This window comes from Quercus lobata, chromosome 2 (assembly GCF_001633185.2).
Source record: "Quercus lobata isolate SW786 chromosome 2, ValleyOak3.0 Primary Assembly, whole genome shotgun sequence".
NCBI lineage: Eukaryota > Viridiplantae > Streptophyta > Magnoliopsida > Fagales > Fagaceae > Quercus > Quercus lobata.
This window is the reverse complement of record NC_044905.1, coordinates 19,232,896-19,251,196: the sequence shown is the minus strand read 5'-3', so window position 1 is coordinate 19,251,196 and position 18,301 is coordinate 19,232,896. Positions and strand designations below refer to the sequence as shown.

Below are 18,301 nucleotides of genomic sequence, written 5' to 3'. Positions count from 1 at the left end.
CTCTGGTACTTGCCGTTACTCAAAACCTTGCAGGAAACAATATATTTAGACAGTTTTTATTTTTATTTTTATTTTATTTTTTTAAAGATATGATCAGACTTATAGTGTCTACTCTATAATGATTGTTTTTTTATTATCAAGCCAAGACACTAAGTAGTTTTTGATATAGGCGAGAATTAAATCACAGTTCTCTTATTTGACTACAAGAGATTTTATCAGTTAAACTAACTAGAACTCACTATAATTAAAAAACTTTGATTAATGAAAAATTGTGGTCAAAATTTTTTTCATTTAATTAAATATTCCTTGGCTTCAATGTAAAAAATAATAAAACTATGCCAAAGATAGTTAGATCAAAAAATTTATTCAATTCCAAATATTATATCTATATAAATCTTTTATTTGTTTGATTTTAAGTGTACTCATTAATGTTAAGGTTATTGCATGATTCTATTGTTAAAATTTTTATTAGTAATACACAAACTAAAAAAAAAAAAAAATGTTAGTAAAGCACAAATAAACAAGAAAAGGTCTTCACATAAAATTATCACCTTAGACCGAAAATTTTTCAAACCAACATTACTAAAATTTAGTTGGCATGGTTGCTTATGAAAAAAAATAAAATAAATGAGGAGATGAATAATACATGAGAAAGTAAAAATGTACCTCCAAGTGATCAGCAATGTGAGTAAAGAGTACATTGGGAGGTATATTGACATTAACCCACTTTCTTTCATGTTCTCCAATGCAATCTCACTATGTCAAGAAAAACAAAAATAAACCATTCATTATAAATTTCATTGGTCGCGGTTTGATTCTTAATATTACGATTTTAATCAAATAGTACATTTATCAGAATTAATATGCCATGCATCTTGTTCATATGGGAATTAATATATGTTACGTTCACAATATTGCTACTAGCATTCAATTGTGGATTATAATTTCATTTTATTAATTTTTTTTTATTCTTTGAATAATGAGAGAAATTATCCTTACCAGTTAGAAAGTCTTTCAATAGGAGTTTGATAAAGCAATATTGTGCTTATACTTATCTGTTACTTAGGTTGTTTAGTTTTTTCTTTCAATTTGGAGTCTGTAAGTCTATAAATGACTGAACGCTTTGCACAATAATATCAATGAGGGAGTTATAACTTATAACAGACGTTAGTCTTTTGGAAGGTAAAATTAAAGAGTTTTTGTAATGTGACTAACTAATTATTAAAAAAGGTAATTTGGCCGTTAATTCAAGTTTCTCTGTATCACGAGTGTAGACTTGCCTCTAAACTCTTGATACTGTAGAATTGTCGTATCCTTGGAGAGAGGAAGGTGTGTCCCTTCAGTAACACTGTTACTTGGAGGCTTGTGGGTTTTTTCTTCAGGGAATTGGGAAACACTGAGTGGTAAGGAAAATGGAAACACTAGTCAAGAAATGGGGTCACATGTCGTTAGATGATAGAGAAGGTGGTGAAGTGAAACTGACCGTGACTGAGAGTTCGAAGAACATCACCATAGCTGCAAAATTTTTGACCAAACGATCTTTGAACACAGAAGCGGTTATACGGACTTTTAACCCAATTTGGCGATCAAAGAATGGGTTTAAGGTGCGGAACGTGGGAAACCATACCATGTTATTCATCTTTGATAATGAGGAAGAGGTAGAGAAAATTTTGGAGGGAGAACCGTGGAGCTTTGATAAGCATTTGGTGATGATCAAGCGGTATGATTATAGCATTCCAGTTCAGGATTTAGTTTTTGAACATGTCACAATGTGGGTGCAAGTGCATGACATTCCAACAAAGTATTTAAGTCGCGAAGTAGCTGAGAAGCTCTGTGAAGCAGCAGGGAAAGTCAGCACAGAGCCAACTTTAGCAGAGGTAGACCGAGGCAATGTAATGCGGATTAGAGTTACAGTTAACACAACCCTCCCTCTCTGCAGGGGACGAGTCTTTACACTTGACGATGGGTCGAAGGGATGGGCAGCTTTTAAATATGAGCGTCTCCCGAATGTATGCTACTGGTGTGGACGATTGGATCACTTTGACAGAGACTGTGATCGGTGGATACAGAGTAGTGGCACTTTAACCAAACAGGATCAAGAGTATGGGTCCTGGATACGTGCAGCTTCATTATCGGTATTCAACAACTCTCTAGTAGTGGTGCCGGGTTACTATGAAGCGAGAAAAAAGGACATTGAGAACAGAGGAAACCGGAGAAAGAGCAACAACACGGCAGGGGAGAAGGTGGCAGAGGGAGGCGGTCCGGTGGAAGTCAGGCCTGGTGCAATTAATGATCCAATAAGTAGAGAGGAAGACGTTATGAACGTTACAAAACAAAGAGGTACAGCGGATAAAAATCTGGAACCGGTAAAGATGGTAAATGCCGAGAATCAAGGGGATTATTTTGAGAAGAAAATAAAGGAAATTGATTTGGAGTTAAGGAAATTTGAATTGAAGAAGGACGCAGGCAGTGGAGGTGCAGTAAATGCGGAATCAGTTGTTGACTTGGAGATGGAAACCGAAAATATTGGAGCTGAGAAGATTCTTACCAAAAGTGGAGTGGAGGCGTGTGACCAAACTAATGAAATGGATAACCACGTGCACAAGGATGTGGGAAACCCTAGAGTGCAAGTGACTCACGTGCTAGGTAAAACACAAAGGCCATTGGCAAGCAGCAGCCCCACGTGGAAAAGAATAGAGAGAAAAGAAGTAAGTACCCGTGTAGCTAGTCCTTTGCAATCTTTGAAACGGGTAGGTGATGAACTCCTTGAATCCGAGTTACCTAGGAAGAAATTTCAAGTTTCTCGGGATGATCAAGAACCAACAATTGAAGTGGCGAGGGCTGAAAATCAGCCCCGCCAAGAGCCATGAATATCCTATGTTGGAACTGTCGTGGGCTTGGGAACCCACAGACAGATTAAGAGCTTGGAGATGTGATCCGGGCACAAGATCCCTTAGTCGTGTTCCTAGCCGAAACATGGCTTGACAAAGCTAGGCTGGAGGAAATAAAGGTACGGCTCAAATTTGATGGTTTGATTGAAGTTTCGAGAGTAGGCAGAGGAGGTGGAGTGGCTATCTTGTGGAAGAAAGAGTGTGACTTCTCTATTGATACCTACTCCCCTAACCATATGGATGGAGTAGTGAATAAGGGGAAGGAAGATGAATGGAGATTTACCGGTTTTTATGGTGAGCCAGACACAAAAAACCGTCATGAATCCTGGGCAAAGCTGAGAAGATTAAGAAGTAAGTACACTCTCCCTTGGCTGTGTGCGGGAGATTTTAATGAAATCACGAGAATAGATGAAAAGTTGGGAGGTAGGTTCAGACCAAGAAGCCAAATGGAAGCTTTTAGGGATGTGCTTAATGAATGTGAATTCAAAGATTTGGGTTTTGTGGGAGGGAAATACACTTGGTATAGAGGGTCAGGAAGGGGTAACACTATTTGGGAAAGACTTGATCGGGCAGTTGCTACAACGGATTGGCTAGATATGTTTCCGGCAACAAAGGTGGTACATTTGGAATGTGGGTCCTCTGATCATAAGCCCTTGATTATTAGGCTAAAAGGAATTCAGATAAAACAACGAAGACCATGGAGGTTTGAGCAAATGTGGCTTGAGGATACAAGATGTAGTGAAGTTGTGGACTTGGCGTGGAGAAGACACTTTTCAGGTAATCCGGTGGTTCAAGTTGAGGGAAAAATAAAGGAGTGTCAAGAAAAACTGAAGCAGTGGAGCCGTGTGTCCTTTGGGAGTATTACTCGGTCCTTGAAGGAAAAAAAACAACAATTGAGGCAAGCGGAACAAAGGGCCATTAGAGGGGGGACAATGGATGCAGTTAATCAGTTGAAGTGGGACATAAATGGGTTGTTAATCAAGGAGGAAAAGATGTGGAAGCAAAGATCAAGAGCTTTGTGGCTTAAGGAGGGGGACCAGAACACAAAATTTTTTCACAATCGAGCTTCTCATAGATATAAGAGGAATAGGATTGAGGAGTTGAAAAATGAAGCAGGGGTGGTATGCACAAATGAAGAGGAGATTTCAGATATTTTGGTGGACTACTACCACCAATTATTTACAACGGCCTCACAAACAAACATGGAGGAAGTTCTAAGGGTAGTTCCTTCTATCATCACAGAGGAACAAAATGCCATGCTAGCTGCTGAATATGTTAGGGCTGAAATTGATGAGGCACTGCGACAGATGGGACCACTAAAGGCACCAGGACCCGATGGCTTACCCCCGTTGTTTTATCAAAATTTCTGGAACTCTATTGGAGATGATGTCTCAGCAGCTATCCTAAATTGTCTAAACTCAGGTTCTATTCCTCCATCTATTAATCACACGTACATTACTTTAATCCCAAAAGTAAAAATTCCTACTGTTGTTTCTGAATTTCGCCCCATATCCCTTTGCAATGTCATATATAAATTAGTTTCAAAGGTTATTGCAAATAGACTTAAAAAAGTCTTGCCACATTTGATCTCTGAGTCACAAAGTGCATTCCAATCAAATAAGGCTATTTCAGATAATATTTTGGTGGCCTTTGAGTTGTTACATCATATGAAGACACAGAAGTCGAAGAAAGCAGATTTCATGACCTTAAAGTTAGATATGAGTAAAGCATATGATAGAGTGGAGTGGGGATTTCTGATTGAAATTATGAAAAAAAATGGGTTTTTGTGATGCTTGGGTGAACCTCATATATGAATGTATCAGCACAGTGTCTTATTCAATCTTAGTTAATGGGGAACCCAAAGGCGAAATCTCTCCGTCTAGGGGAATTCGTCAGGGGGACCCATTATCACCATACCTTTTCTTGCTGTGCTCGAAGGGGTTGAATAGATTGATCCAAAATGCTGCAAGGGACAATGCTATTCGGGGTTTTTCCTTATGTAAAAATGGACCAAAAATTACTAACCTATTTTTTGCAGATGACACTTTGTTGTTTTGCCGAGCAAGGATGGAGGAGTTGCAAGCAATACAACACATCTTATCTCTTTATGAAGGGGCATCAGGACAACAAATAAACCGGGAGAAGACAACCCTTTTCTTCAGCAAAGCGGTGTCTGAAGAAATGAAGAGAGACATCATAAGCTTCCTAGGAGTTCCAGAAATCAAGGAATATGAAAAATACCTTGGATTGCCCGCTGTGGTTGGTAGAAATAAAAAGGCAAGTCTCACTTATATTAAAGAGAGGGTGTGGGCAAAGCTTCAAGGCTGGAAGGAAAAGCTTCTATCTCAAGCGGGGAGAGAGATTTTGCTCAAGGCGGTGGTGCAAGCTATCCCTACATTTGCAATGAGTTGTTTCAAGTTGCCGATGGGTTTGTGCAGGGAGATTGAAATGCAAATCAGAAAATTTTGGTGGGGTGAACGTGGTAGCCAAAGAAAAATTCATTGGAAGAGTTGGGAGGTGTTATGCAAACCGAAAGAGGAGGGGGGTATGGGATTCAAAGATTTGGTGAGATTCAATGAGGCTATGCTTGCCAAACAAAGTTGGAGACTACAAACGGATAGAAATTCACTTCTATTTAAGGTTTTCAGCACAAAATATTTTCCCACGGGTTCGGTAATGGAGGCAAAAAGCAAGAAAGGCTCCTATGCATGGCAAAGTATCCTTAAAGCAAGGCATGTCATTGAGAAGGGGATGTTATGGAGGGTTGGTGATGGATCACAGATTAGGGTGTTTGAAGACAAATGGATTCCGGGCTGCCTTCCAACCAAAGCAGTACCACGCACGCCGGAAGACATGGATGATTCCACGGTTAGCTCACTAATAGACCAAGCAACTATGGAGTGGAATGGCCAATTGATTGATCAGAAAATTTCTCCATATCTGGCTTAAAGAATCAAGGCTATCCCACTGTGCAGAACGCCACAGGATGATTGCACCGTTTGGCCACGCTGCCGGGATGGAAACTACTCTGTAAAGACGGGGTACCAACTCTTAGACGAACTGGAAAACAGAGATGCTGCATCAGGATCAAACACTGATGATTCAAGGAAGTTCTGGAAGTGGTTGTGGAGTTTGAAAATCCCAAACAAGGTTAAAAACTTTGGCTGGCGAGCATGCACCGAATCACTCCCAACGTTGGCAAATTTGTATCGGCGGAAGGTGGTGCAGTCACCGTTATGCAGTAACTGTAACAGAGCACAGGAAACGGTCCAACATGCTATTTGGGACTGTGATCAGGTGCTGGGCTGTTGGGGGCACGGGTTCAAGAACCTTAGAAACTCAGAATAGGGGACGGGTGTGTTTGCAGACCTGGTATTCTCGGCTAGACAGCAGGACGAAAATATGGAGTTGTTTATGGTGACTGCTTGGATGATCTGGTATAGGCGTAATAAGAAGCACTTCAACGAGCAGCACCAACCGCCTGAGAAGATCACTGAAGCGGCAGCGGGATTGCTAGCTGAGTTTCATGGAAATTATGCTGGCAGGTCCGACAGGAAACTGATCCACTCAAATCGTTGGGTACCACCAGATGAAGGAATGTATAAGGTAAATTATGATGGGGCCTGCTTTGTGGATGAAGAGAAAGCAGGGATTGGTGTTGTGGTGCGGAATGATCGGGGCCAAGTCATGGGATCTCTAGCAGAAAAAATTGAGATGCCGCCGACGGTGGAAGTCTTGGAGGCAATGGCAGCAAGGAGAGCGATGATATTCATGGAGGAGTTGGGCTTGAGAAAGGCAGTATTTGAGGGAGATTCCGAGATTGTGTTTAAAGCACTTGTTGGCTTTTGCCCAGACCGGTCTAATATCGGTCATATTATTAAAGATTGTAAAGCCTTAAGGGGTGTGTTCGAAACTTGTTCTTTCTCTCATGTTAGGCGGCAAGGCAACGGTGTTGCACATGCTTTAGCTAAGAGAGCTAGAATGTCATCTCCTTTATCTGTTTGGATGGAATCAGTTCCAGCCGACATTACCTATCTAGTTTATGTTGATGTAACTTCTTAATTTCTCCATACATGAATAAAACGGTTCCTTTTTCTTCTCAAAAAAAAAAAAACCAAAACACCTCGCTTTGGCCAAGAAAGTTATTGGAAGTAAGAATATACCGTGCATTTCATGGGCCATGTGTGTTGGCGGCAAGTGAAGGGAGCTGCTGGTAGAACACACGGCATGGCCATCTCTAATATCTTCAATGTGCAGAGCACCTCACTCATCGTGATCCTAATGCAGACATGAGCACTTAAGGCCAAGTGTTTCTTGAGACGTGGAGGCTGATCTTGCAGGAGCACCCTGAATTAACTAACATGTACAGCCTTCATTCAAGTGGCTGCAAGCAAGGAAAGCCTTGTTATAAGACGGATATTGCTTGCAGCATGTAGCATTGTGATCAATCGTGCTAGCTCCAATCTTGGGTGCAACGAACTATACATGTGATGCTTTAGAGTCACATACACAACATTGGTGGATGGTCTTTGTAAGGATGGTAGAGCTGATGAAGCGGTGGGTTTGTTGGAGGAGATGAAGAAGAAAGGTTTGGATGCAGATGTTGTTTTGTACAAGGTTTTCAGACTCGGACCGTTTATTGAACCGTAAAAGAGAGAAGTTCAAGGTTTTTGAGGTCGAACCGAGGTCAAACCGGAGTCGAATTTTGATGACGTCATAACTAATTTAATAATTATTTTAATTAAAAATAAATATATTAAATAAATAAAAATTGAAAATTTAACTAAAATAATCCAAAACAAATATAGATAGTATTTTTTATAACATAACTTTCATATTAAAAATAAGAACTATTAAATTCTAAAAAAACATAAATAGCTATTGAGTTTTTAAATTATTTTTAAGTCATGAAAAAGTACCACTACAACAAAATGTATTTTTAGTGACGAATTTTTCATCACTAAAAGTCCAGTTTTCGTTACTAAGGACCTTTAGCGATGAAATCGGACTTTTAGTGACAAAACTCGTTTCGTCGCTGTAGCCCCATTGCAAAAAATCCTAGTGACGAAAATTTTCGTCACTAAAAGTCTGATTTGATTTTTTTTTTTTTTTTTTTTAACTTTTAGCGATGAAAACGTTTCATCGCTAAATGTTTTCCTCACTAAAAATCGTATTCAGCAACGAAAATATTTTGTAACGAAAATATTTTGTCACTAAAACCATTTAAGTTTATTAAATCATATTTAGTGACGAACAAATTCGTCACTAAAACTATTTTTGGGTACATATAGTGACGAAAAAATTCATCACTAAAACTATTTTTAAGAAAATCCAAGCACATATAGCTACGAAAATTTTCATCACTAAAGTCATCTCTTACAAAATTCTGCTACATTTAACGACGAAATATTTCGTCACTAAAACAATTTTTTGTTTCTATATTTGTAACGAAAAAATTCGTCGCTAAAACTTATTTTCTGTTTTTATTATTTTCATGGCTTTGATATTAACTTGTAACCTGTTATTACATTATTAAAACCTCACATTTAATTAACACATTTATTTCAACAACACATTTATAAAAAATCGATCCATACCTTCCACAAGTAAAAAATAAAATAAGTATCCAATTCAAACTCCTTCCATACAATAATTGTTTGCAACACATACAATAACTCAAGATGTTTTATAACAATAAAAAAACTGTAGCATAATATAGTTAGCGTCTAAGGAAAATGTCCTCATATGTCTTCAAGTAATGCCAAAAGTAAATCCCCTAAAGCCACCAATAAGAAATCTGCACAAATATAAAAACACTACTACATTAAAATCGTAAAGTAAAAACATTAACTATGTTATAAGAAACATTTCTAACAATGCATTAAGAGTAGCCACACCAATGAATAAAAATCACAACTCCTAAAGTATAAGTTGTAGAAAGCAAATATAAATTTTCAAGTGTAATATAATACAATTAGTTTCAAATAATATATAAAAAAATGAAGTGTTTTAACTTGAAGATAAAGTACTAACCAATAAGTGTTTTAACTTGAAGATGAACCACCCCCATAGGTAAGAGCGTCATCATAACCCTTGCTCTTCAAAAAATTAAGAATATTCTACCACAACACTAATTCTACTTCTTTTCCCTTTTGCACAATTGGACTAAGCAGAATCCTTTAGAGAAGTTGAGATGTGCTTCAATCCCAAAGCATCAATTCTCTCTTGGTTTTGCCTCATTCTATCCAATCTTGTCATCTCATAACTCGGTATATTATGAGTGTATTTGGCCTTTTTGGGCATTTTTTGAAACTATGTATTGACGTAAAAGATAAGTACAATTGCTACTAACTTAACATCATAGTCCACACCATTATCCATATCAAGCAATTCACAAGTGCAAAATTTGAACACAATTGCTGCTAACTCAACACAACAAATGACCACATCAATATCCATATCAAGTTTAAGATAAGTACAAAACATCTCAATAACAATTACTACTAACTTTACATATCATAGTCCACACCATTATCCATATCAAGCAATTCACAAGTGCTAAATTTGAACACAATTGTTACTAACTCAACACAACAAATGACCACATCAACCCACCACAAAACCAATCACAAACATCACAAGTACAATGCTTACAAGTATTGAAATCAAATAAAGTAATACTTATCACATCTAATTAACATGTTTCATTCACATTTGCAAGAAATTAAAAACACTCTCAATATGAATTTAAACCACCTTATAACACAATGCAAGCCACCCGCTTGCTCCAACACAACAACCCACCACAACCAATCACAAACATCACAATTATTGAGTTTTATAGGTATTTGAACAGATTTTTACTTACTATGATCAAGCTAAGCGTACAAGTCTGATTTGTTGGCTAAGCTTTGGTCTTTGACTTTCATAGATCTAAGCCTTTTTCTATTCCCCCAAGCAACCCAAACAATCACTAACCTTGTCATCACATTCAACTAAAAACCATTAAATTTATAATAATATTCAAACTAATAAATAAATAAATAAAACATAATTTTGTATCTATTAAACGATGCATTAATCTTAAATTATAAATATATGGGATTGGGTCAATCACACAGTTGTGTAGAGAACTGCTTCTATGAAGTAAACCAACAAGACCACATTGCCTCTTCCGGACTGAAATGGCTCGAACCCATGAATGAGACTTACCCAAATGTTTTGGTTATTCTAATAGCCACCCACTATTCATAGAAACACACACATATATAGTTCCCACTCCTTGCTACCAAAGCCACCAAATACTCCAACTACAACATACAAAATGAATATCAATAAGAGTATAGCATAAAAAGCACGGGCACAGCAATGTAATGAAACAAAATTATAAAAATATTACACAAATTTTATTAAAAACATCTGCCATATTTAATATAGTTTTTTTTTTCTTTATAAATATTAAATCTATAAATAAATTTTCAGGATTTTTATAAATATTAAAGAAATTTTTTTAATGGAATCTTAAAGAATGACAAAGCCAGCAATTTTCATGAGATATATATATATATATATATATATTTAAATTAAAATAAATAAAATAAAAAGAAATAGAGAAGTACTGTCGCGAATGGATCGTCACGCCGTACCGTCGCGAATGGGTTCGTAACGGCGTTGGTAGCCAGAACCATTACGAATGGGTTGAGGTTGTGGTTATCGGCGACGGTTGGGTATGTTGTTATTGGCGATGGTTGGAGCTTCCTTCAAATCGGTGTTCTTCAAATTGTTGTCCTTCAAATCGGCATTCTTCAAATCGGCTTCCTTCAAATCGGCTTTGATAGTTTTTAGACCCCTTAAAAACACAATTTGATTAACCTAGGTAATTAGCCAAGTTGTTACTTAGTCCAAATTAACAAATCTAGGTTATTACAATCAAAACAATCATATCATGCAAAGCAGTGGAAAGATAAATAAGACAATGATATGATCACCCAGGAAACCAAATTGGTAAAAACCTGGGGGGGATTTAACCTAGTTATCCTCAAGGTAAACCTGAATTCACTATGAAAGAATCGAAGTTGTTCAATAGGATTTAGACCACTAACATCCTATTGCTACCCACCAGTAGAAACTTACTGACACGACCACGTGCAAGCTCCGAAACCACGGACTCTTTCTTTCTTGGATTCTCCAACAAGTACAAGCACACCCGCTTGTGTTTCTTTAAGTTCTTATCGCAACAACTGAATGATCATCAAGCTCTTGAAGAAATCTCCTTCTTGATAATCCTAAACTTGTGTAAAGGAAAGCTCCTCACAGATCTTACAAGAGATTTACACAAACAGTAAATATGAGCAACATTAAAACATGGCTAGGGTTTGCCTTATATACCTAAGGCAAATTAGAAAACTCTAAACGTTTTAAAACAAACTAGGGTTGAGTTGGAATTTTGCAGAAAACGCATCTGACCCGATTTTCGATTGATTGAGCCTAAGCTTCGATCGATCGAACCAGGCCGAGAAGCATAAATGATTCTGCATCAGCTTATTCCAACTTTACATAAATGAACCAACTTTAAGCAAGTCTAAACACGACTAAACATCTTGTTTTGATCATGGTTTGCCAACAATACACATTAGAGTTCTAAATACATAAAATCCTAAGTCTTTAGAACCTATCAAACTCCCCATTTGGCAATCCATGACAAAACACAACTAAAAACTCAAAGTTTACAAAGAAAAGCCCTTTACAAAAATAATGCTCATAAAAACAAATTCAATCCTAACTACTATCCATCAGTTGCAAGTGTAGACAGCAGCTCAATTGAATCAACTTGTATATTTCTTGAAACACTAAACAAAATGCATAACCGTATGTGTGGAAAATACAAGTAAACAAAATAATTTCTTGATTTCAAACAACACACAATAAAGACATATATCAATGAAAAACTCATAAATATAAATCAATAAGCAGTCGAAACAAGAAACATAAAAAGCAATAAAAGTATCTGCCCCTAACATGAATAGCCCAACAAAAAGTATAGCAAGAGCTAAAAAGGTAAAATACAATGTGAAGCACCTAGATACAATCTAAACTCCACAATCTCCAACCAACCAAAAATGCTCTCCCCCTGAAAACAAAAACTCTACAAGCTCAAATATGTACTCCCCCTTTTTGTGACGGAATGCCAAAGGGCAGTCAAAATCCATCATCAAAAGGAGGTGGCGGTGAAGATCGTCGAAACTGTGCCAACTTTGCATGCAAAGCACGGATCTCATCAAGCACGTCCACCAAAATCTATCCATGAGCTGCCTGAATGGTCAAGACATGATCTAACGTGCGTCGAATGTCTGAATCATCCGAAGTAGTTGGTGGAGGAACATCAGCATCAGCAGTAGCAACACCAGACGCCTCAGCCGTATCAGCACCTGTAGAAGAGGGAGGAGGGGGAACAACACCAGATGACGCACCTCTAGGACGTGTAGGACCAACTCTCAAGTGAGCAGCCCTTTACCTAAGGAAGGTGCCACCTATGGGAGCTATGACATGAACGGGCTCACCGGAAGGGAAATCAACTAGACCAAGAAACAACAAAATCCTATGAATGAAAATAAGATGAATAAGAGCATGCGCTACGGCAAAACTCCTATGAACTTCGTTCAAGGAACGAAGAAACAGATGAGGAAAGCTGATAGACGCACCAAAAACAAAAGCGTACAAAAACACACATCACTCGAGAGGGATGGTGTAAAGATAAGAAATAGGCCATAAAGAATGACATGCTATCCTAAAGAAAAGATAGGCAGTCTCAGTAAGTTCAACAAACGTGATCCGAGGATCAAAACCCCATTAGATAGAAGACCCAGTGATGTATGACATAACGTCATCTAAGGGTGGAGACTCCTCATAAGGATAGACAAGCTCCCAAACGACCAAAACCCCAAGAGTATCAGCCACTACCCGAGGAGTAATGGTGAACTCAACACCTCATATCCAACTCTTAACAAGGGTGTTGGAATCATAGACATAGCAAGAGGGATTCGAGAAGAACTCTCTAATCAGGGCGGTCGAGGGTGGATAATCTATCTCTAATAGGGACAACCAACCTCTAGTCTCAAGGTTTGCCCTAATGGCCGGATCAACCTCATCTAATACCACAGAACGCTAAGCCCAAATTTTACGCTTACAGTTTAGTTTCTCATAAACCTCTCAGCTTTTGTCATTCCTAAACACCTCACTCCTAGAGGGAGACTCAGAGGAAGTGGAGGGGGTCCTATGGGCTCTAGTCTTCCTAGGCATGGTGCTAGGATAAGGATAAAGACACAAAGCGAAAGAAAAAAAAAAAAAACAAAAACCAAGGGCAGACTGCAAGTTAGCACAAAAAAATATAGAACAAAAATCTATATGATGCATGCCCTAATGCAGTGAAATTAAGTTCAAGTTCACAAAATTGGCTTGAGCATAGAGTTTCTAACAAAAAACCCCAAAAATTTAAAAACCACTTGTTCAATTTGTAAAAAATTGACCAATTGATCATCACACAAGTTAGAATACAGAATATAATGATCAATTACATCAATTCAACAAGCCAATTTCATCAATTAAACTCAATTTGAACAAAATCCCCAATTCGAGTTCAATACAAGCCTAGAATTTTTTAATTTTTACAAAACCTCAAATTGATCAAATTAACTATCATAGATCATGAATATATCAATGTAGCAACAAAACCCATTGATCAAATTCACAAGATAAGGCTTGATGAATCAAAAATCCCAAATTATGCATAGTCCGAAAATTTACCCAAAAACCATGAAATAATGCATGAAATCATGAAAAACAATGCAAAAGGAAGGGTAATATGGACATACCGGCTTATTGAAAGAGAAACCTTGCAAGAAATTTGGAGGAAAACGACAAAAAAAAAATCATTGTTGAGCCTTGCCGAGTCGGAGAGAGAAAAAGTTTTGAAAAGTTTTTGAAAAAGTTGTTTGAACAAGTCAAATCTGATTTTTTAAAAACCTGATTCACGAGTCTCGATTGATCGAAACAGACATAGGCTCCTTAAAAATTTTAAAACAATTTTAAAACAATTTTTATTGATCTAAAAACAGATTGGATCAATCGAAACAAACAGAGGCTTCCTTAAACAATTTTAAAACAATTTTGATTGATCGAAAAACAGATTGGATCAATCGAAACAGATAGAGGCTCACAAAATTTTGAGGAAAAAACACAGTTTTTGAAAAGAAATTTTAGAAACATCTCAAAGCATTGAAATTGATGAACAAAATGCATGAGTATGTTATGATAAGTTTTTCAAAAACAAAGATTTAAGCCCAATTTTCCCAAAGTTAAAATTTCTTACATTCTCCATAAATTTTCAAGCATCAAATCAGTTTTGCATAAAACTCAAAGTATTTGCAAACTTGGTTGGTCAGACCAAAGACACACACAGTAACATGTACAATGTTTAGCAAAGAGTAACATGTGTAGTGTGTGCAACGAGCAAAAACTTGAGTTACATGTGAGGTGATATGTGTATAGCAATTAAACACACAAGTCCACAAAATTCATCACATAGAATTTGAAAGAGACTATTACCAAAAGAGTTACATCATATAACTCCTACATCTCCTAAATCATAAGCTTGCAATCATGTAAGTTTCTTGATTTTGCCTCATATTGTACACACAAATTTTAATTATTCAGAAACTTATTAAAATAGCCGGGATAATGTACACACCAATTTTATTTGATTGATTTAACATTAAGTCCAATAATGTATACACCAATTTTAGCATTTAAACCAAGGCTACACCTTATGTTCTTTTTGTGCATATGCTACACTTTCTCGAGCACAAAATCTTACGATATGCACTAAGGTGTTCATGATTGGCTAGTGAACAGTGGTGAGATTGTTATTTATATCTTTCTCTAAAGGTTCAAGTCCAACAGTCAAAGACATGTGACTTCAAGATCAAGACAAAGTGTTCAAAACCATAAACATCTTTCCCACACAACATGCACTACAAAGCTTCAACTAGTAAAGTGCAATAAGTAAGCTCATCAAGGCTAAACAAGGTACAAAAGACATGTTATGTGAAAATAAATTGACCAACCTTGTTTTCAAAAACCAAGAAAATAGTGCAAAACATAATATGGTTCCTTTTTCCTTTATTTTATTTTATTTTAAAAAAATAAACAAAAACAACCTAGAATGAAATGCATGAATGTTATGCAATGCAAATCCTAGAAACAGAGAAAACAAAAACCAAAGAACAATGGTCACAAAGAATAGCAATGAAGCACAAGGACCATGTCAGAAGGACTCAATTAGATTGAGCCTTTTGCATCCAAAACTTCTTAGATGCACCACGAGCATTGGAGTTCTTATTCACATAGGAATGATTACCAACTCTAGGATTGGAATAAATGTTTAGAGCCTTTACCAATTCACCAATGAGTACTATAGGATCTTGTGCTTGAGGCACAGGTACTTTTGGTTTGTTTGCTCTCTTAGCAGTTTGCAGCTCGTAACAATTTAGATGAATGTGTCCAGACTTTCCACAAAAATGACAAACCCATGCAGGCTAATCATGTGACTTGTCCTTAGAAATGGTAGGCTGCTTAGGTTTAGACTCCTTCAGATCAACCTTAATCTTCCTAGGAGGTGTAACTTCTAAGGGCTTGGCAACCTCACTCACAACCTCACTCACAGGGGGTTCTAAAGAAGACGAAGGAACAAAGATAGTGGAATTGGGTGCAGACACATTGATGCTTTTTACAAAACCTAAGCCAGTTTTGTCAGAAGGAGACTTTTAAACACTCAGCATATGATCAAGTTTGGAACTAACAGGCTTATTAGATTGTTCTCTAGCAACAGAAAGCTCATGTTATAAATTCTTAACTTTATCAATTAAAAGCATGTTCTCAGTCTTCACATTATTCAAAAGTTCAATAGCATCAAACAGTTTAACAAGCAAATTTTTCTTATCAAGCTCAAGAGATTTAATTTTCTTCAAGCCTAATTCAACATTCATAGCATCCTTTGCAGCAACTTTGCAAAGTTTATTGTAGGCTTCTTGAAGATCTGCATCCTCAGAAAGTTCCCCATCAGAAGGGTTCTCTTCAGCAGATATGCTTTCATTGACTACAGCAGTAGCAGTGAAAGCAATGAAGTTTCCATCCTCGTCACAACTAGACTCATCACCAGAAACTTCACCATCACTAAGGGTTACAGCCATAGCCTTACCCTTAGACTTCAAGTAGGTAGGACATTCAGATTTCATGTGACCATATCCTTGACATCCAAAGCACTGAGGACCCATAGAATTATTTGAAGATTGACCCACTTTTTCTCAAGGTTTATCAGTATTGTTAACCTTAGTAGGATCATTCTTCCTAAAGTTTCTAGGTTCAGCAGTGTTCTTATCTCTTGCCCTTCTGTTGTTGTTTCTAAGGAAATTCCTAAAGTTCTTGGCAAGGTAAGCAATCTCTGTAGCAGAGAGCTCATCATCAAATCCACCAACATCAACATCATCAACTGACTTAAGAGCCATTGATTTGGATTTGCTAGTCTTAGGTAGGTCCAACTCATAGGATTGAAGAGATCCTACAAGTTCATCAACAGGGATGGAGTCCACATCCTTGCTTTCAATGATGGCAGTCACTTTTGGTCTAAAATCTTCAGTCAAAAATCTAAGAATCTTCCTAACAATTTTAGGTTGATCATAGATTTCACCCAAGTTATAAGTAGAATTAACAATATCATTAAGTTTAGCATAGAATTCATCAAAATATTCATCATCAGACATCCTAATGCTTTTAAATTTTGAAGTTAACTGCTGCAATTTATTAATTTTGACAGCCTTTGTGCCTTCATACACAGTCTAGAGGATATTCCAAGCAGTATGAACAACCTCAACATTTGAGATTCTCTTAAATTCCTCTATAGAAACAGCATTAAAGATAGCATTCATAACTTTGCTATTGAACGTGGCTGCTTCTTTTTGAGAATTTTGCCACTTACTAACAGGAGTAGTGGGCTTCTCCCATTCGTATTCGACGGAGTTCCAGACTCTCTCATCAATTGATTTCAGGAATGCTTTCATCCTTACTTTCCAATAAGCATAGTTATTCCCATCAAAGTGAGGAGGAATAACAAGAGAATGTTCGTGTTCCATGACAACAGGGGTCAAGGATCAGCTCAGTGATCAAAAGATCAACAACAAGAGAGCAACCTGCTCTGACACCACTTGATAGTTTTTAGACCCCTTAAAAACACAATTGGATTAACCTAGGTAATTAGCCAAGTTGTTACTTAGACCAAATTAACAAATCTAGATTATCACAATCAAAACAATCATATCATGCAAAGCAGCGGAAAGATAAATAAGATAATGATATGATCACCCAAGAAGCCAAACCAGTAAAAACCTGGGGAGGATTTAACCTAGCTATCTTCAAGGTAAACCTGAATCCACTATGAAAGAATCGAAGTTGTTCAACAGGACTTAGACCACTAACATCCTATTGCTACCCACCAATAGAAACTTACTGACACAACCACGTGCAAGCTCTGAAACCACGGACTACTTCTTTCTTGGATTCTCCAGCAAGTACAAGCACACTCGCTTGTGTTTCTTTAAGTTCTTATCGCAGCAACTGAATGATCATCAAGCTCTTGAAGAAATCTCCTTCTTGATAATCCTAAGCTTGTGTAAAGGAAAGCTCATCACAGATCTCACAAGAGATTTACACAAACAGCAATATGAGCAACACTAAAACATGGCTAGGGTTTACCTTATATACCTAGGGCAAATTAGAAAACCCTAAACATTTTAAAACAAACTAGGGCTGAGTTGGAATTCTGTAGAAAACACATTTGACCCGATTTTCAATTGATTAAGCCTAAGCTTCGATCGATCGAACCAGGCCGAGAAGCATAAATGATTCCTGCATCAGCTTATTCCAACTTTACATAAATGAACCAACTTTGAGCAAGTCTAAACATGACTAAACATCTTATTTTGATCATGGTTTGCTAACAATACACATTAGAGTTCTAAATACATAAAATCCTAAGTCTTTAGAACCTAACAGGCTTCCTTCAAATCAGCGAAGGTGTCGGCGATGATTGGAGCTTAAACGGTGACGGTATTGGCAACGGTTGGGGCTTTATCGACGACAACTTTGTCTTAACGGAGCTTAATCAGCAACAATGAACTTTTCTGGCAACAAGTTTGGTTTGGGAAAACTCTAGAAGAGCTGAGTATTTTATTATTATTATTTTTGACCGAAATGAGCTTGGGTTCTTTAGTGAAGTCTAATGGACTATTTGGGAGTATTTATAGTGAAGTCTTCAGCGATGAATTGTTTCGTCGCTATTGCTTTAAGCTTTTAAGTTT

At 37.1% G+C, this 18,301-nt stretch overlaps 1 pseudogene; it reads left to right on the top strand.

The window, feature by feature from the left end:
• The first annotated feature begins 6,293 nt into the window (after positions 1–6,293).
• LOC115960702 overlaps positions 6,294–18,301 on the top strand; it is a 31,365-nt pseudogene continuing 19,357 nt past the window's right edge.